This window comes from Felis catus, chromosome C1 (genome assembly GCF_018350175.1).
Source record: "Felis catus isolate Fca126 chromosome C1, F.catus_Fca126_mat1.0, whole genome shotgun sequence".
Lineage (NCBI taxonomy): Eukaryota > Metazoa > Chordata > Mammalia > Carnivora > Felidae > Felis > Felis catus.
In genome coordinates, this window is record NC_058375.1 from 186,146,852 (window position 1) to 186,167,127 (window position 20,276).

At 39.7% G+C, this 20,276-nt stretch overlaps 1 protein-coding gene across 6 annotated transcripts in view; it reads left to right on the top strand.

The window, feature by feature from the left end:
- The window catches only part of SPATS2L (spermatogenesis associated serine rich 2 like), a 166,792-nt gene that overhangs the window by 52,988 nt on the left and 93,528 nt on the right, over positions 1–20,276 (top strand). Inside the window, exon 1 of one of the 6 annotated variants that reach the window (XM_045034253.1) lies at positions 1,945–1,964. The exons of the other annotated variants lie outside the window; for them this stretch is intronic. The gene's annotated coding sequence lies outside the window, so the exon portion shown is untranslated. Of the gene's footprint in view, positions 1–1,944; positions 1,965–20,276 lie in introns of those variants that run through there. 6 annotated transcript variants of the gene reach the window in all.

Consider the following 20,276-nt stretch of genomic DNA (forward strand, 5'->3'; position numbering starts at 1 on the left):
GGGCAATTACAGCACAGTTTCTACCTCCCTCCTTCCTAGCCCGGGGCAGGGCCTTTGACGAAAGCTTTTACTGCATAACCAAGAGCAGCTAAGAAGTCATCCTCTTTGTATGCAGGCAGAAAGATCCTAACAGAGGGGAGAGAGGGAGGGAGTTGAGTGGGATATGCTCAGTTTATTCTTTCAAATGCACTTACGAGATAAGCCACTTCTTCACAAGGGAGGGAAAGTAGGTAACAGGTGGAGAGAGATCACGGTGTTTCTCTAATATAGGGGTCCCTCCTGATAAATACACCACTGTTTTTTTGGCTTTTATCACCTCTTAATAAATAAGATTTTTCTCTTGTTTCAAATGTATCTCCCTAAAAAGGAGCACTCTTTTCACTGAAAGTACAAGCAAAACACATAAAACCTGTTGACAGGATTTTGAATTGAGTGTTTGAAGGCCTAAGATGTATCTGGACTGAGGCCTAGAACCTGATGCCATTTTATGGCCCTTCCCCAGAGTTCTCGATCTGATTTCCCAACCCTGCATTAGAACAGAATGCGTGTGTGTGTGTGTGTGTGTGTGTGTGTGTGTGTGTTTGAAAAGAATGGCGTGGCTGTCAGTCTTATCTGGATATATTGTAAAACTCTTTTCCTAGCTCTCCCTCCCTATTCGCCACCATACACACACACACGCACACTCACATGCACATGCATGTGCATATGGTTCCCTAACATTAAATTTTGCAGTTTGGAGCACATAGTGGGATGAAAGACCCACTATGATGGTGGTGGTAATGAAAGGTGAAGGCATGTGGTCTGGGAAACAAAGCAAAGAGAAACAAAAGCTTATTGCTTCTCATTGTTTGTAAGCAGAAGGTAATTTAATGTTATTCTAGAAAGAGAGAGGAAGGGAGAAGGAGAGAGATGCATTGAAAGCACACCCCATCTTGGAGTGAGGGACTTCGTTAAGGTCCATTCTAGTCCATCCTCGCTCCTCCTGCCTGCACTCACAGGGCAAAACTCTAACATGACATTCTGGAAAATTAAAATCTATCCAGTTTTTAAATACTTACAAAGACTTTACAGCCTCCCCTCAATAACTAATTCAAATGATTAAACATAAGCTCGGATAGCACTTTTCTCCAAACTGTCAACACATTCTTGCTTCAGTTTAAAATGGTTTCCTTTCCATAGTGGAAGAGACAGTTCATCACCATCTTCTGTGTGATATAGCAATATTAAGTTGACCACTAGATTTACAACTGAGCAAGTCAATCCAGTGCCATCATATACTTCTTTTTGTTTGCTTTGAATCTTCTGTGTGGTGCCTCTCTGTATCCTCTTCAGTTTTTCACACCCTGATTTAGTTGTGGAAACTAAACAAAAGTATTATATGGTGGTTTCTGTGTGTTTCTGTGTATGTATACCAAGTAGTCAGCTTGAAACAAATACAGTGCTAATTTACAGCTTCTTACCTGTGCATTTTGATTTCTTTGGGGTATTCGGACATTAATACATAGTTCTTTAGGATACAGAAATCTTCTTAATCCAAAAATGTGAATCCTGGAAATTTTAGGAAGGTCAGTGAAGGAAATTTTTGAGTAAATATTAGTTAGGATTTTCTGCTGTGGTAAAAGCAAAACAACAGTGGCTTCAAAATGTACAAATCAATTTGTCCCTGTTCAAGTGTTCCTCAGCATGCAGACTGACATAGAGGCTCTACGTTGAAGGGACTAGACTTCTTATCTCGTTGCTCTGTCATCCTGTCTTTATGGCTTCCATTTCAAGATATCGTCACCCTTTAGCTGTCAAGAGGGGGCGAGAGGGAGAGGAAACCGCATCTCTCGTGTTAAGGGGACAACCAAGAAGTTGTGCATTTCCCTTCCATTCACATCCAACTGGCCAGAACGAAGCTGCATGAGCATACTGACTGAGCTGCAAGGGAGGCTGGAAAATACTCCGGGTCCTCATGTGCCCAGGTAGGACTTCACAGTTCTAGTACTAAAGAGAGAAGGAGAGAATGGATAATGGGGATAACAGCCCTGCCCCTGGCTTTGTAGATAGAGCCAGCCTGAGAAGCATGCTTTGACCATGAATTCGGTGAGGGGACTCTTAAGTGGTGTAGAAAATACCTAAGGATGTGAAGAAGGAGAGAATCTTGCTCTGCCATAGAATAGCCCAGTCTACTGGGTAAGATCGGCATTGTAACCTAGTGGATCTCAGGCTTGGCATTCAGTAATAAAGGTACACCTCTCCTGCTACTAGGAGTGAAGTTGAAACTTACTTAACTCCGAGAATATTCTTTGGCTTCTGTACAACCTAATTAAAATAGTTTATCTAGGGGCAACTGGGTGGCTCAGTCAGTTGAGCATCCGACTTGGGCTCAGGTCATGATCTCACAGTTCATGAGTTCAAGACCTGCATCGGGCTCACTGCTGTCAGCGCAGAGCCTGCTTTGGATCCTCTGTCTCCCTCTCTGTCTCTACCCCTGCCCTCCATGCGCTCTTTCTCTCTGTCAGAAAAATAAATTTAATAAATAGATTATCTAAGTGAAGTTTCCAAACTAACTAGGTTCGGCATAAAACCAAGATCACAGCTTTGCTCGGTTACTCTCTTTTCAGGACACAGAAACCACACTGCTCTATTGCCCTTGATCTAGGTCATCCTATTAGTTTAAGGTATTACTACATTTCCATGAAAGAGTCAGTAACATATATTTGAGGACTGTAATGAGAAAAAAATAAAACTTTTTAAATGATGGTAAATGAAAATTTTAACTTAAAAAAATTGTCCTACCCCATTGTAAGATCTGCATCACTTTACGAATGTTCTAGGAAAATAACCATAAAAAGACATTTTGCTGATTACAATGCTATACATACTCCATCTGGGACTTGCAAGTCATATTTGTTTACTCGATTAGCCAGGCGCTTTTTCCTGTTAGTGTCCACATTCATCTTTTTCAAATGTAACCCTGGTTTTCATCTCAGCCTGATAAGACCAACCTGGATTTTGACAGTCACACTGATTTTTATCTATTTAAACTGCTAGAAGCAAAATCTGATTTTGTTCCTGGCTTTTGTTATTGAGAAAAGTAATAAAAACCAAGCCAGAATTAGATCAGGGACATCCATTATTTTAACCAGGAACAAAAAATAAATATATAGCTTTACCCAAGTATTGGATTAATTTAAGTATATGGGGATGTTAAAAATTGCATTCAAAATATGTTTCTCAGCTGATTATTTATTTGATGTACACATTTAACATTTCTATCGTCTCTTGTAGAAATAATAATATAATAATAATGAAAACTCTCATGTGTTGAGTTTTCAGTATGCACTTGCCCTGCACAAATTTTTCTGTGCTCTGTGCTTAAGCCTTGAATCCATTCCATTCAAACTACATGGCTGCTGACACAGCAGAGAAAGGAAAGCCAAGGAGCTTTGGGTGGAAGATAAACAGCAGTTCTAGCTCAGTATTAATACTCCCAGGTGAATAGATTGTGCGTTCTCAACAGGTGCTACATTACCCCCAAGAGGGTGAAAACTGGCTCCTGAGGCATGAAAGAATCAGATATTATGGCTGAAGTCAGAGCGTGGGGGGGAATTGTGACAGTGCAAGAACGATCAGAGAGATGCCACAATGCTGGCTTTGAAGATGAAGGGGTACAGGAGCTAAACCATGGAGATGAGCCATAGAATCTGGAAAAGGTAAGGAAGCAGATCCTCCTCTGGAACTTCCAGAGAGGAATGCAGCCTGGTGACACCTTGATTTTAGCCCAGTGAGATCCATGTTGGATTTCTGACCTACAGAACTGTAAAGATAATAAATAAATTTGTGTTCCTTAAAGCCCCTAACTTTGTGCTAGTTTATTATAGCAGCAATAACAAACTAGTACACCAGTTTCCTCCCTGTTCAAGAGAAGGATAGAATGATCTATGTCACAGGTTTCTTGTAAGCATTAAATAAAATAATCCATGAGAAGTACTTTAGCATCAGGAGCATAGGGACATCCTGGCCTTGCTAGTATTCAGATGAGCAAGGTTTGCATTCTGAGTGTACTTTTCCCATGTTGATGTTGCTGATAGATTTCTTTCTTTATGTCAGTGACAACAGTCAAGTTTTATGCTGGCCCTGTCACTTTAAAAGGATTTTGTAGATTTCTCCTCAGATCCATGATAATATTGATTATATATTTCAATTGTGGGAAATTCCATTTGCTAACTTCCGTGTACAACCAGCTCTTAGGTCCTTCCCTCAAAGCTGTTCTCCTCCTGTGTCTTCCCTCTCTTCTGCCCTGTCTGAAGTAATACCTGAAGCTTTGGTGGGGTCTATGAAGAGGTAGAGGAGGAAATTCCCAGCAGTGGTAGAGAGGAGAGAAGGGCCAGCTACCAAGCACCCCAGTAAGGGAGGGGAGTGCCATGTGGGACTTCCATTCCAGGAAGAGGCATTCCAAGTTAGAGCCTGGCTGGGCTGGGAAGGATGAACTCGGGTGTATTGTTTTCTTTTTTTTAACTTTAAGAATGTGTGTGTGTGTGTGTGTGTGTGTGTGTGTGTGTGTGTGTGTGTGTTTGTGTGTGTTTATTCTTACTTTTTTAACAACTAAGAAAATCCCTGCTGAAAATGAGAATCTTCACAATGTAACATTCACTGACTTGCTTCATTAAGTGAGTTGGGTAGAGCCTAGTGTAAATGAAGTGAAGTCCACAGGTTTTTCTCTATCTTTGTCGAGTCAATTATTTTCACAGAGAACAGCTTTTGCGTTATTACAAGAAAAGAAACTAACAGTATTGTATTCTTAATACCCAGTGTAAAAACTCTGTGTGTTTATACATGTTATCTTTTAACTCACAGCATTGCTATGAAATAGATATTACTACTCTCATTTCCTGCTGAGGAAGAGGGAGTGTCCTCACAATATCATTATGGAGTAGATAAGTAGATATAATTAGCCCCATTTATAGCTAGGTGCTCAGGGGCCCAGGGACGGTGGCATCTGTACTGGTTTGGCTGCAATAGCAGTGTGACTCTTGACTGGGACTGCTGCTAGCCTGTTGCCTATGCAGGACCTTTTGGTTGAGGCCATATTTTAAACCTTGGTTTTTAGTCTTCAAGGTCCATAAATTGGACTTTTTATGTGAGCTCAGAGATGCTCAGACTCTACAGTGCACTAACAAAGTTTTAATAAGAATGATGGATCAGGGACACCTGGGTGGCTCAGTCAGTTCAGCATCTGACTCTTGGTTTCAGCTCAGGTCATGATCTCACGGTTCATGAGTTTGAGCCCTGCGTCAGGCTCAGTACTGGTGGTGCAGAGCCTGCTTGGGATCCTCTCTCTCTCCCTGTCTGCCTCTCTGTCTCTCTGCCCCTTCCCTGCTCTCTCTCTCTGTCTCTCTCTGTCTCTCTCAAAATAAATAAACTTAAAAAAAAAAAAAGAATGATATATCAACCTTTATTATTGGGGCATTTATTTCTATCTAAAGATCAGGACATCCCCTTTCCAATATCAGGGGCTCATAGACTTCTCTTGCCCTCCACACCAGTCTGATCCCCACACTACCCTAGCATTCTTTCTGAAATGTACACCTGGCCATTTCACTCCCATGCTTGTGACCCTTCAGGGACTGCTTGCTACCCTCAAGATAAAGTTGAGGCTCCATAACCTGATTCACAGACCTCTTTCTCTCTAGGTTCATCTTTTTTCTCTTCATTTGGTTCTAGGGATACTGAACACCCTGTCAGGCCTGAATGTCTTTTGCATCTGGGTTTTGGTGTATTTTAATCCCTCTGCTGAGATCACGTTTTTCCCTTTTGTTCCCTCCTCACTGCACCCCATTCATTTGGATAATTCAGGGCCCAACTTAGATCTAACATCCATCTTGAAGATTTCCTTGACCCTCCTGATCTTATTTGCCCCCCAAGTCAAAGTGCTCTAATAAAACCTTGTACATCCTCTATGATAGCATGTGTTGACTTGTGTCTTGTTTATTTGTCTGGTAACCTTCATCAGAATCAAAGTTCTCTGAGGCCAGAGTTTGTATTCCGCTCACTGTTTTTCTCCCTAGGTACTTGGTACAAGTCTGTGTATATAGGACATTTTTGATAAAATGTTCTTGAATATATAAAGAACAGAAAACCTATATTCAAGTCCTGGCCTTGCCACTTTCTAGTTGTGTGACTTCTGACAAGTTCCTTATACGCTTAGGGTCTCAGTTTCAAATTTATAAAAAGAGAAATTTCACTGAGATGTTACAAAGTTCTCTTCAAACATGAACATACTGGGATTCTAATGCAACTCATTAGCTATCCAGAAACCATAAATCCACAATCAAAGTTTACAAATGACAAGTTGGGAGCATTTCCATGGACTTAATTTCTTGAACATGGATTGATTATTTCATTCCATTCACTTATATACATTAATAGTCAATAGATTCATACCTGTTCTTATGTTGATATTTTTGTTCTTGACCCAAGGGTTTATTTTCTGAAGGATACTCTCTTCATCTTACACTGATTGATACAAACGAAAAGAGCCTCATAAGCCTGAGAAAATAACAAAGTCTGTGTATGTCTACTCTCTTATTCTTTTTTTTTTTTTGAACGTTTATTTATTTTTGGGACAGAGAGAGACAGAGCATGAACGGGGGAGGGGCAGAGAGAGAGGGAGACACAGAATCGGAAACAGGCTCCAGGCTCTGAGCCATCAGCCCAGAGCCCGACGCGGGGCTCGAACTCACGGACCGCGAGATCGTGACCTGGCTGAAGTCGGACGCTTAACCGACTGCGCCACCCAGGCGCCCCTCTTATTCTTATGTCCATCTGTTTTTGGGAGTTAATGAAACTTTTTGCTGTACTAAGAATTTCAAGTGAAGGTAATTAAAAAAAAACTACTAGGTGAGAACAGTAGTTCCAAATAAGAAAAAAAATCTGCAATTTTTACTGATTATTCACGGACTTGAGTTGGTAATAGATATAATACCATATATAACTGTGTGAAATATTTGATATGAAAATAAAAGGAAAAAAGAGAACCACTAACATCCTATTGTAAAATCGTTAATGGCAAATGTAAACCATTGTAGTAACTCACACATGGTGTCTGTTAGGTTAACTTCCTGGTGAAGGAATCCATGTCAAACTACCAGATTGTATTTGTGCTTATATACTTTGGAGGTTGCTTTCTCCTACATTCCTAGCACTAATTATCATAGGAACCAGAATCTTAGTATATCTCAGATACTTCTTGCTAGTAAATCAAACATGTTTAGATATTTCATTTGTATATGTAATAATCTAAAGTAGTCATTTACTAAGAATTTCTATTGGTGTAATTACTTTTTCCTAAAATTTCCTCTATATTTCCTGTAATTGTGAATAACTCAAACTTGAAAACAGACTTAAAATTTTTCAAAGTTAGTTCCTAAGCCTATTGCAAAGTCTTGATCAATATTATTGAAATGATACACCTACTGCGATAAAACATCAGTACTCTAAGTAAACTCACTACAAATGATTTTTATTTTCTGCTTTTAATTGAAAGTTTTCTTGCCCGATGCTGAATTCCTTTTATCTTTGGACAAAACTGTATTTGGCCTAGCTTATGGGCTAATTAGCATTAGGGTCTTTTCCCCTCTGTCTCCATTATTTTTATGCATTATTGCTTACTTAGCAATCCATGGTGATCTCTGACCTCCTGACTCAGCAGAGCCCATTTCCAGGTCAGGTGGCCATGACCTCATGTAGACAGAGCAGTTTATTAGCAACACACCAAGAAAACACCAAAGACAAATGGATTTGTTGTTCCTTTACTGACAAGTTACTCTGAGCTCAATTCACAGCCAGTGAAAATGACCTGATTCAAATATTTGGTATAGAAACCTTGATGAAAAAATGTATACTTTTCAGGAAGATAAGAATATATCTTTATTTCATATGGAAAATAAATTGGCATTTATTGGGAACACAGTTTTTGCATTTTGATTACAAATTGCTTAAATTACTTTGTAAAAAGTAGATCAAAGAAATTAAGAAAATAATGTTCATATTTACATGCCTGAGTGTTGAAAGTGAATTCTAATTTTTAGGCTGCATGTGGGGTATACGGATATATAAATTAAAGTTCAAACCCTAAAAGTTACTGGTCATGTTAATGACCAACTAAATTATACTAGAGATTTGACTATATTCTGTTAGCATGTTAGTTATTCCCATCATTAAGATCAATGATTCTTAATGGCAGGTGGTTATAGATGCAGTTCATAAACAATGTAGTGCTTTCTCTCGTAGCTCTGATTTTTAAAAATTACTTAATTTGAGGGGTGCCTGGGTGGCTCAGTCGGTTAAGCAGCCGGCTTCAGCTCAGGTCATGATCTCGCGGTCCGTGAGTTCGAGCCCCGCGTCGGGCTCTGGGCTGATGGCTCAGAGCCTGGAGCCTGCTTCCGGTTCTGTGTCTCCCTCTCTCTCTGCCCCTCCCCCGTTCATGCTCTGTCTCTCTCTGTCTCAAAAATAAATAAAACGTTAAAAAAATTTTTTTAAATAAAAATTACTTAATTTGATATTTCAATAGCATCACAAGAAAATAAGAATGTTTTCCTCATCAAAAGATTGAGAAACCTGCTTTAATTAATCTGCACTTAAGAAAAAGTTAGTAAACGCACAGTTTTTGACTAGAGACGAAACAAGGAAAATGAGTTGTTCCTAGGGAGCAGGAATCCAGATGTTTTAGGATAGACAGAAAGGTGGGTATCTAAAAATCCAAGAGAGGACACACTTGGCGAAGTTAAAAGGAGGAAGGAAAAAATAGTGTCCAGAACAGTTTCTTGCACGTAGTATGCACTCAATAAATCGTTTTCACTGAATGAATGAACTGAAACCACTCAGCCCTATAAGCATGGGTGTAATTTACTTCTGATACAGCATACAAAAGTAACACAAAAATAGTAAATAGGAGTGACGAAAAACTTAAACTATTTGGGCATCTGCTAGAAGTCTTAGTCATGTTTAGGGGTACCTGGATGGCTCAGTCAGTTAAACGTCTGACTCTTGGTTTCAGCTCAGGTCATGATCTCACGGTTCGTGAGTTTGAGCCCCACATTGGGCTCCATGCTGACAGTGTGGAACCTGCTTGGGATTCTCTCTCTCTCTGTCTCTCTCTCTCTCTCTCTCTCTCTCTCTTGCCCCTCCCTTGCTTGTGCTTTCCTTCTCTCTCTCTGTCCCCCCACCCCTCTCTCAAAATAAATAAACTTAAAAAAATAGAAGTCTTATTTGTGTTTAAAGGAAAACAGGGTTTCAGATACCAATTTACCTCATTTTCTTCTCTAAGAGGGTAAAGGAAATGAAAAGAACTGCTATTTTGGATCTGATTTTCACCAAGAGATTGGTTGGTAAAATAGAAGTAGAAGGAAACTTTATTCATTTATTCAATAATATTTGAGTGTCTACTGTGTGCTCAACATTTGGAAAATTGTGACCATGTCATTTTAGCTTTTGTGATAACCAAGGACCAGGTGATGGATATAGCCAGATGCGTACCACAGATTTTAGGAGGGAAATTTCACATTTCAGCGAAGAAATGGCCTGAAACTCTAGACTAAAGGGATGAGAAACTCAATTCTTCAAATGAAATTGGTGCTCTTGCTATGTGCTCTCAGTGTCATGCTAGATCAGGATTGCCTTTTCAGTCACTTTTTTTTTTTTTTTTTTGAGACAGAGAGGGACAGAGCATGAACGGGGGAGGGTCAGAGAGAGAGGGAGACACAGAATCTGAAACAGGCTCCGGGCTCTGAGCTGTCAGCACAGGGCCCAACGCGGGGCTCGAACTCACAGACTGTGAGATCATGACCCGAGCTGAAGTTGGACGCTCAACCGACTGAGCCACCCAGGCGCCCCCAGTCACTTCTATTTGTTGCAAAACTTCAGGCTTCAAGAGGGCAGGAGTGTATCTATCATGTTTATCTTTATATCCTAGTAAATAGGACAGAACATGGTACATAGTTGATACCCAATAAATCTCTCTCTCTCTCTCTCTCTCTCTCTCTCTCTCTGACACACACACATGCACATTTTATTGTATATATGAGTTAAGCAATAAACAGTAATGAAATTCTTATAATCATGAGTATTTCCCAAATTATCAAAGCTAATGCACAAACACACACACACACACACACACACACGTGTCAAGTCTAATAGTCTACAATGTTTTGAACAATTGCAACTAGAGGTTTGAATGTTCAAAAACAATGAGGAAGAGAGATGGCTATGGCTGCAAAGGGCATGCTCAGATTAACTCAAAATATAAAAGATTATTTAAAGAAGAATGCAAGGACAGGCAAATAACCAAGAACAAATACCAAAGAGAGAGATAATCCCATTAGATTGGTGTCAAGAAGCCTAAAGTCCAGAGTGAGCTGAATTATGTTAAAAAAAAAAAAAAAAAAAAAACCTAAAACAACAAAAGAGACTTAAAAAAGCTCACAAGGAACAATCCTACAAAAAATTAAAGTCATAAAGTAAAGTAGACATAGAACACTGGAATGCTCATGATGTCAAGTGTGTTATTCTCATTTTTGATAATGACATGGTTACAATTTCTGTCAAGAGTGGAATATTATTTTTAGTTGTACTTTTTACCATAGAATTTTGTTTTACTTTTGGAGAAAAAAGAACAAGAAAAGTACAGGACCTCTGATGGGCAAAACAAAGGACTGTACATCTCTTCTTTTTCTTGGCTTTTAATCAAGGATCATGATTTCCCACCTGATAAGGGTAGAACAAAATGTGGGTGAGGGAATTGAGGCCCACCGTAGCATTATACCAGATCCTAAGCCCTTCCTCACGGATTGGGGTCTCCTGGCCCAGATTGCAGCTATGGGACTGAGAACATCACATCTGTGACTCTCCCACTCCAGCCAGCCATCTTCAGGGAATGTCAGCAAACAGATAAAGCCCCAAATGCCTAGAGATTAGCAAAAAGAGAAAACGTAACATCTCAGCAAAATTTTAGAATTTATTCTGAAATTTTTTAGAATATTCAGAAAAGAAAGTGATAATTATTAGTCACCAGCAAGAAGTCCAGGGGGACTAAATGATACTCCTGGTCAATAAAGTAATTGGAATGCAAGATGAAGAAAATGTGGTAGTTATGGTAATATAGAAATATGATGCAGCCAGTTTTCACAATATCTCAAGATTTCATTGTGGATTTAATAGAGAAATATAAATGGAATAACAGTACTTAAATGAATTCACAAGTAGGCTTGCATAACCAAATCCAAAGAGTGCTAAAGAATAGGTCCATGTTATCACAGAGAGGGATCTATAGACCTTTACGTCTGTTTTATTCTAGATTTTTCTTTAGCAATGACTTCAATGATGATGAATTTGATAAAAATAATAGAAATAAAAGACACCTCTTAAAAACAGAAAACAAACTGAGGGTTGATGGGGGGGTGGGGGAGGGGGAAAGTGGATGATGGGCATTGAGGAGGGCACTTGTTGGGATGAGCACTGGGTGTTGTATGGAAGCCAATTTAACAAATTATATTAAAAAATAAAAAATAAAGTATTTAAAAAAATAACAGACACCTATTAGATTCTTAGGTGTGAAATACTGTTCAGTTACTCTGCATGCATCAGTTTATTTAATCCTTACAATAATCCAATGCAGTCAATACTTTTATCACCACTTTATATATTTTTTAAAGTTTATTTATTTATTTTGAGAGAGAGGGAGCCCAGGTGGGGGAGGAGCAGAGAGAGAGGGAGAGAGAATCCCAAGCAGGCTCTGCACTGTTAGCACCGAGCCCAATGTGGGGCTTGAACTCAATGAACCACGAGATCATGACCTGAGTTGAAATGAAGAGTCAGATGCTTAACTGACTGAGCCACCCAGGTTCCCCCTTATCTCCACTTTATAAATGAGTAATCTGCAGCACAGAGAGTTTAAGTAACTTCCTCAAGGTCACACATTTCTTAGGTGTCAGCACTGAGATTCAAGCCCAGACTGTTTACTTAATGGCATAGTTATATCAATGATATCCTTCAAGCTTGTTAATGACCAAAGTGAAATGTATAGCTGAAGTGGCAAGGTGTAGATTTGGTGTCCAAAAAAATTCTAGTAGACTGTAAAATTGGCTGAATTGATAAGATAAAATTAATTTGAAGTAAATATAACCTCATGCACTTAAGTTCCAAAAAAATCATCTGTAAAAGTAAACACTGAGGAAATGAGACTTACTAATTGATTGAATGAGCATGTCTTAGGGGTTTCATTAATATAGGCTTATTATGACCAATGTACAGTGTGATGTGATTGTCAATAAAATGCAATCTTAGGTTGCATTAAAAAAATAATAGGGGCACCTGGGTGACTCAGTCGGTTGAGCATCCGACTTCAGCTCAGGTCATGATCTTGCAGTTGATGAGTTTGAGCCCCACATCAGGCTCTGTACTGATGGCTCAGAGCCTGGAGCCTGCCTCGGATTCTGTGCCTCCCTCTCTCTCTCTCCCCCTCCCCTGCTCATGCTCTGTCTCTCTATGTCTCAAAAATAAATAAACATTAAAAAACTTAAAAAATAATAATAATAAAACCATAGAATCAATATATATACATACTGGTATATAATATTTTGGTACATGATAGATATAACATAACAATGTATATGGTATAGATATCATATATATCAGAGTGAGAATACTCACCACTATGTCACATGAAGAATGAGTGTACTCTCAAAGTTCTAAAGGTCTAACAATACAAAATGTTTTGTCCATAAAATAGTTTAGAGATTTATGAAGTCCTTTCCAAGTCTAACATCCTGTGATTCTGTGAATGATTGTGTACTAGTATAGAGAAAGCATACTTAGGACACATGTGACACTTGGGGAAGAGTGGTTAGATTTATGGGTTAACTGAAAGCATGACTAGGAAAGCATTGCATGGGAAGTTATAGGAAGGCGATTGACTCAGTTTTACCTAAGGATTTACTCACAACTAGCCTCATGCAGAAGAAGCTATGTTAAGAGTCATTGAATCTCCATCGGAATTTGAGAAGATGTTGGATGGCCACTTATTGAGGATATTGGAAAGGAGGTTCATTTACAGGTTAGGAAGACAGGAGAACTCTGAATCCCTTATAATTGCAGATTCTGGAAACATGGACAATTACTAGACCTTTCTTTGTGAAATAAGTAGTGAGGGATGGATGGTGAGTGTTGAAGCTGTTCCAGCTTGCAGGACTGTGAGTAAGTTGAGACCTGGAGGTGCATTCCATGGGAGTCAGGTTGAGTTATGAACCAAATCAAACAAAAAAACTAAGTTACGCAGAAGGTATTCATGCCTTTCTGGTGACAATTTTCTTTAGATTTTGCCTTAATGGTAAGTCATATATTATTTTCCAACAGAGCCATATATTTGGAAGCATTTCTAGTCTTGTCTGCAAGCAGCCCTTTTCCGTGACCATTTTAGACTCCTGGGCACAAAGAGCCCAAAGGGAAGCTATCACTTCTGGGAGCATGCCTAGCAAGTGTCAGCTAGACCTAACTTGGTTTCAGTGTTCATTTCAAGCTTTCAGACAATACGTGACTAAGAATGAAACCATTCTAGATGCTTCATGGGAAACTTAGAGGAAAAACTGAGGAAAGATTACAAAACTAGTTTGTCTCCCCTTTTGGAATCCTGGAGAGATTCTCCAGGGGGAGAATCAAGGGACTCAGAGGTCCCCTATTTTCCTGAATTATAAGTGAATCCCCTCTCCGACATCCCACTAAGTAGTCAACCAGCCTCTGCTTGAACAAATTCTGTGACAGGAGACACACTACTCTTAAGATTTGTCCTCCCTGAGAAGTGGAGAACAAAAGTTAAAACACAGACAAAACAATGTTCTTCCCATTGATAACTTTTTTGTCCCATTTGACTTTTTTGCCAAGCCAGCTTTACATTTCTGATTCTAATTCTTGTGAATACAAAGATTTCCCAAGTGGAGTGAGCCCATTAAATATAGTTTTTTAATTGTTTTCCTTTATTTGCATTGAACCAAAATAATGACAGTAGTCTAATAGAATAAGCACAAGCTTGGGAATCAGTTTCAGAGGTTTTGAGTTCCTGCCTTGCTATTGACTGGTTCTGGGACCTAGGCCTTAACTTCTGTATGCCTACTTCCCCCATCTATGAAATGAAGATAATGATACTTACTTTGCAGGAGCATTGTGAGGACTTGGTGAAAGAGACATAAAGGGATAAAATCCAGCCTGGTGCTTGAGGAGTCTATTTTGTTTGCTGTTGTATTCCTCAGCACCTAGGACAGTGCCTGGCAAAAGAAGGTGCTCACTAAGCATTTGTTGAATGAATGAATGAGCTCCTCATATGATAGCTCTTGCTAAAGGCATGGCAGCGTTATCAGATATGGGAAGCCTTTGTAAAGCAAGAAGCTGATTGATTATTCAAAGGTTTGAAGAAGGAGAATGCTTTGTCACAGCTAAATTTATTTTCTTCCCATAATGCAGCATAGCTTCAGGATTTTTAAAAACTTAAACTAAAACTCTAAGCATTATTTAGTCTTTGTAGTCTTTCCTCAGTCCTTACCCTATGTTTTCCATGAGATATCTAGAGTGGTCTCATTCTGTCTAGTCATATATTGTTAGAAAGCTTGAAATGAAAAATGAAACCAACTGAAGTCTGGCTGGCAGCCGTTCAGAAATAGATTTTTTCTAAGTAGATTAATTTCCAAAGACATTTTCTCTCTTTAATACTTACTCATATTTTTAAAAGAACCACTTAGTGAAACAAACAAGAGTGTCTTTTCAGCATCTGGTTATCTCTTTTTCAAGACTGAGTTTGGTTAAGTTGGTTATCTCCCAGGATGCAAAACCAGGTAAAAATAAAACCAAATGAAATCTTCAATGTAATTTATGAGTTGCTTTCCTGGAGTGAAATGAAACTCAGCTACATAGCTTTTATTTGTTTTGGAGTGTATATTTAATATTAGTCAGATTAAAGAGTATATTTTTGCAAAACTAAAAGGACAAAGAATTAATTTGCTTCAAGTTGAAATAATTTTTTTTTAAAGTCAAGTTTCAATTCAGCATTTCAAAAATAATAGAGAAAATTGGGTCTAGTTTCAGAACCCATAACCAAAATGACAGAGGAATGGGTCAGAGAATTGGGGTGGGATGGGGATGAGAAGGAACTCTCCCATTTGCTAAAAGGAAAACAAAACAAGGACATTATCTCTTTGCAGCATTATGAACACAACAAGCATACAGCTGAAACCACACCATATAACACCTTTCACATACTGCTTTCTGTTGTCATCTAATCGCTTACTGCCTGCTAATCTTATCTCTCTTCAGAGCCAATCTTAAAATTATACTGCATTACAATAAGCTGAACACATTGCATCTAGCCAAGATACATAGTGGGCCCCCAATAAATATTTATCAATTGACTTCTCTGCACTATGGAGGTAGGCTTTCTTTCTGGCCTTACATGTGACTTACTTGTTTCTGCCGGAGAGGTTTCAGTTTTGCTTTTCTTCTTACCTAAAAGGCTATTCCCATTAATTGCCACTACTTCCTTAAAGTAGTACCAAAGAGCACCTCGCCTCAGGAGCTCTAATATACCCACCTAAATTAAAGCTGTCTTCCCCTCTAGAAGCCCCTTTAATAAACATGATTAGTCATTTCAGAATGATTTAAGATTCCATTACTGGCATTCTTAGTTCTCTTGGTTCTGACCAAGAGAACCGATGCCCCATAACATGCACTCCTCAAGAATAGGCATCGAGTACCATTTCCCATATTACACACACGTGTGGATGCCCCTCTACATGCAGTGTCCAGCCCATGGGGAACTCACTCAAAGGATATGTTCTGAGGCTGGATGATGAAATTTTTAGCATTATTAAAAAATCAAACAACACTAATTGCTTGTCTCTATCAGACTGCCAAGAATGGGTATAAGTGGAATCAAGGCTGTGAGAGAGGGATCTTTTTCATCAAACAAGTGATCAAAACCTAATACATTTATACCTGAAAATTGCTTTAAGGTAGATTGGATGACTAACAGAAAGTCTTCCAAAGGGAAATAATGTATTATATTTATTTGAGAGGCCTGTACAATATTTGAACTACTGTACAAAAAACCAGTTTTGATTCAATCTTTATAAAAATGATTTGGAAGAGATTAAGCTACATATTGCTGAGGCCTATAGACCATTGTAAGCATTTGGTGCTTTCCCAACTTCCCCCAATGTGAGTTGAGCTGCAGGGCAGGCTAGAGCTTAGTGCAGGGAGAGATGGTGCAGTGTCTGTCTGCTCCCCTCTTACAGCTTCATGCTGTAAACTAAAGGAGTAAGCAGGCAGGCCATGGGAAAGGGTTACAAAGAGCCCTTACTGTCCACAGCCAAAAAAAAAGAATCTGTATCTATGGGTAGAGTTAACAGGGATACATAAATGGTAAGGGTAGTGGTTCAGTGTATTTAGCATTGGGTTGAAAAGCAACTATTTTTTGTTTTCTCATATTCCATAGAAAGGGTACAATTTCAGTCTTCTCTTTTGGACAGAGTGTATATAGGTTTTGATAGAGGGGAACTAGCGGGCCAGTCTGGTGCCCTGGTTACCCCAAATACAAGACTCTGCATGAAGAAGAGGTAAAATAAGTAACAGACGTTGGGGAAGTCACCTGGTTAAAGAGTTGGGATATATGGGGTTCGATATGGGAAGATGTGGAGGGCTTAAGTGCTCATGATGGGACCTTGGCTGTGAGAATGACCAACACATTGCAGGTTTGGTAATATGAGGGGAGGAGGATTAGGAGTGAATTGGAGTGTGTGTAAAATGACATGACTAGAACAACATTTGACAAAGCTGGGTTTAATGGTGGCGTTTAAAGTGATAACCCAGTCCTAGGTGTTGAAAACTAGGGAATGAATTAGTAAAGATTCACTGCAACCAAGAAGGGAAAAACAGAATGAGAGGACATTTATTCCTCTTTTTTCCACGTCTTTCCTGAACATTTACTTATCAAAGGCATTCTCCTAGGTATTTTGGAAAAGAGAAAGAAGTGTAATTTATCAGAGATAGGCTTGTTAGAGGGAAGGGTTCTTTTTGTAATTCATTAAATCTATTAATATCTTGTACATTTGAAATGCTTTAAAGGACTTTACTAATTTTCCCATTACAGCATATTTCAGGTGACAGATTTCTATTTTTTATTACAGTTAGAAATTGAAAGAAAATTTACTAAGATAGTAAATATGACCTGTAGAATTTTTAGCATATCATAAAATGGTCAAAATGAGTTTTTATTATCTGTGATTGCATTAGAATAAACCCAAGGACATTAAAATCATATTAATTCTCTCTTTTTTATCCATCTTAATACAATTAACCTGAAATCAGAATGTATAAAAGGAGATTTAGTAATTTTTAAGTTGTTCTCTAATTAGCTCTAAGGCTTTATTTGAACTTTGCTCTTTCTATATTGTAATTGTTTATTGTCCTCTGAAGACAAGTACCTTAGCTATGAATTTGGTCACCAGAGCACTGATCACATCTGGCTATCCCCATGGCCAGAAACTGTGACCTGGCATGAGTTTCCAATCCATCCTAGGGGAAGAGGTATTCGTGAAAAAGAACATGAAAAACAAATGACCCTGTGGACATAGCCCTGAGAGTTTGCGTCCTTCTTAGTAATGCTGCATTCGGGCCTTAGCCTGCCACCCACTCCCCTCCAGAGCTTCCCCCATCCTGTGAGGTGACAGTGTCCGAGATGGAGGTTAGGGAAAGTGTAGACATATAAGGGCAATTTGTCTTTGGAAGGTTGTGTTTCAAGGGCCAGCTCCCTCACTGGCTAGATGCATGACCATGACCTCTTAAGGCTTAGTTTCTCATCTGTAGAATGAGGATTATAGGAAAGCAACCACACAGGCTATGGAGGAATCTAGTGAGATTATTTCTCTATTTCTATTTATTCTGTGTGTGCCAAGCACTGTTTTAATCACTTTTACAAATATGAACTTGTTTCCTCCTCATTGCCACCCAGTGAGGTACTTATTATTATTATCCTCATTTTACCGATGAGGAAACAGAGGCATAGAGACATGGAGCAATCTGCCCAAATCCCAAAACTAGTAAGAGGCAGAATTGAGTTTCAAACTTGGTAAATTGTAATTCTTTGTTTTCTAGCATAAGAAGATAAGGAAGAAGCTGAATAGCAGAAAATAGGCAGTTTCCTCTCTGCAATCAGTTAAGGGCCCAAGATGCTATGCACGTTGTAAAAAGCACCATAATTCATGCACATGCCTCTGCCACTCTGCCACAGGGCCAGCTGGGGGTGGGGGTGGGGCTCCCTGGTGACTTTGCCTGTGGGTGGTTACTGACATGGCGGGGACCAAGACAGGCCTGACCCTAAAGAGAAACAGCACCTTTCTGACAACATGTTGAACTTACAGGCTGGGTTTTTAAAAATCAAACCAGCAAACAGAGGTAACATATATAGGACTAACTTGCCTGCAGGCAAAACAGATGTAACAGTTAAGAAAGCCTTGCCCATTCTGCCCTCCAGCCCCCCACCCATGGTTATCCCCACCCTCATACGCCTCACATTAGCTTTTCACTGGTAAAGACTGAATGTTCACCATGAGAACTTCATTCCTCTGAGCAAGAGCATGACCCCTCGTAAAATGTATATACATGTGGACATGGTAGTACATTAGTTAGTAGTACATGGTAGTACATTAGTTCTAGAACCAAGAACAGGTTTTATTTATTTATTTTTTTAAGTTTGTTTATTTATTGTGACACAGAGAGAGAATCCCAAGCAGGCTCCATGCCGTCAGCCCAGAGCCAGACGTGGGACTCGATCTCAGAAACTGGGAGATCATGACCTGAGCCGAAATCAAGAGTCTGACATTTAACTGACTGAGTCACCTAGGCACCCCTAACACCAGGAGCAGGTTTTAGAAGGAGGAGGGGAGAGAGCAAGCCTCCAGGTATAGTGCCAGGAATGTTTGCTAATTGATTCATATGTTGCGCTAGTGTCACAGGAAGATTAGAAGCCTTTAGCAGATGACCATACCCAGAAACTGACCTTTGGAATGATGACTGGAGTCCCAGCCTGTACTGTCTCTTAGCCCCTGGGGCAGTCAGTGTAAAGGTTGCGAGTTTAGTCTTATAGTTACGCCTTCCCTAAGATAAGAAGAATGAAGAACTGGGCATTCACTAACAGGGACCCGAAGGCAAAAGCACTGGCCGGTTTTACAAAAAGGGAACAAGCCGTTTCTCAGAGGGTGAGTCCTTCTGAGCCTCAGGTGGCTGAGGCCACCAGCCTACTGCCAGTTACTCAGCCACACCCGGGATCCGGCTACCTACCCTGTTTCTGACTCCACCTGCGTCACTACTGCGATGACGTACTGGTCATGGTAAAAACGTGTTGATAAAGGTGGGCCAGTTGGGGAACAGGGCTTATCTGCGTGTTGACAAAGTCAGAAACTTGGGCTTTGCGCTGGGAGCTGATTTAGAACACACCAGGAAGCCTTAAAAAGTGAGTTGAGGTTGATTTTGTTGGAAAGTCTCAGGAGTAATTACGTCCAGGAGTTTGGGGGTGGGGGTGGGGTTGGTGTCATTGTGTTAGAGGGGCTGGCTGCTGGTGGGGTCTCTCCTGCTGGATATTGAGGCACTGCCTCAGTTTCCTAGTATTCCTTTCCCACCAAATGCCAGTACATGTAAGGTAGACATCTTCTACTGTCTTTACTCAGTCAGTGCCAGTGCCATTTCAAGACAGTAGGAAAAACCTTTCTCTGCCCCTCTGAGAAAATCATTAAATGTTTCCTAAAAGAGTTCTGACTTAATGAATTAGGAATATTGTGAGCTCCTTGGAACAGAGGTTTCTGAAACCAGACTCTGCACTGAAAAGATGATGGTTTCTCTACCGGTGTTTATTCTGTGACAAATAAGCCAGCTTCCCGAGTTGGCTTTGAACGTGTAGCCTTTCTTTGCCAAGTTTAGTTAGGACTTCTCTTTGCCATTCTGGAGTTATATTGCAGAACCATAGTGCATGTTTTCTTGGGAGATGAATATCTATGTTTTCCTTATAAAGTTGCTATGAAAAGTTTTAAGAAAGTATACAGCCCCTGCTGACTGCAAGCATGCCTCCAGCCCTCCGCTATGCCTGGTCTCTGCCAGGAGACTTGCAGGCTGAGCAGACCACAGTCCTGATTCTGAGCCCTGCCCAGAACCTTAAGCCAGCTCAATTCCAACTCTGATTTCCTGAGTCCACACTCTGA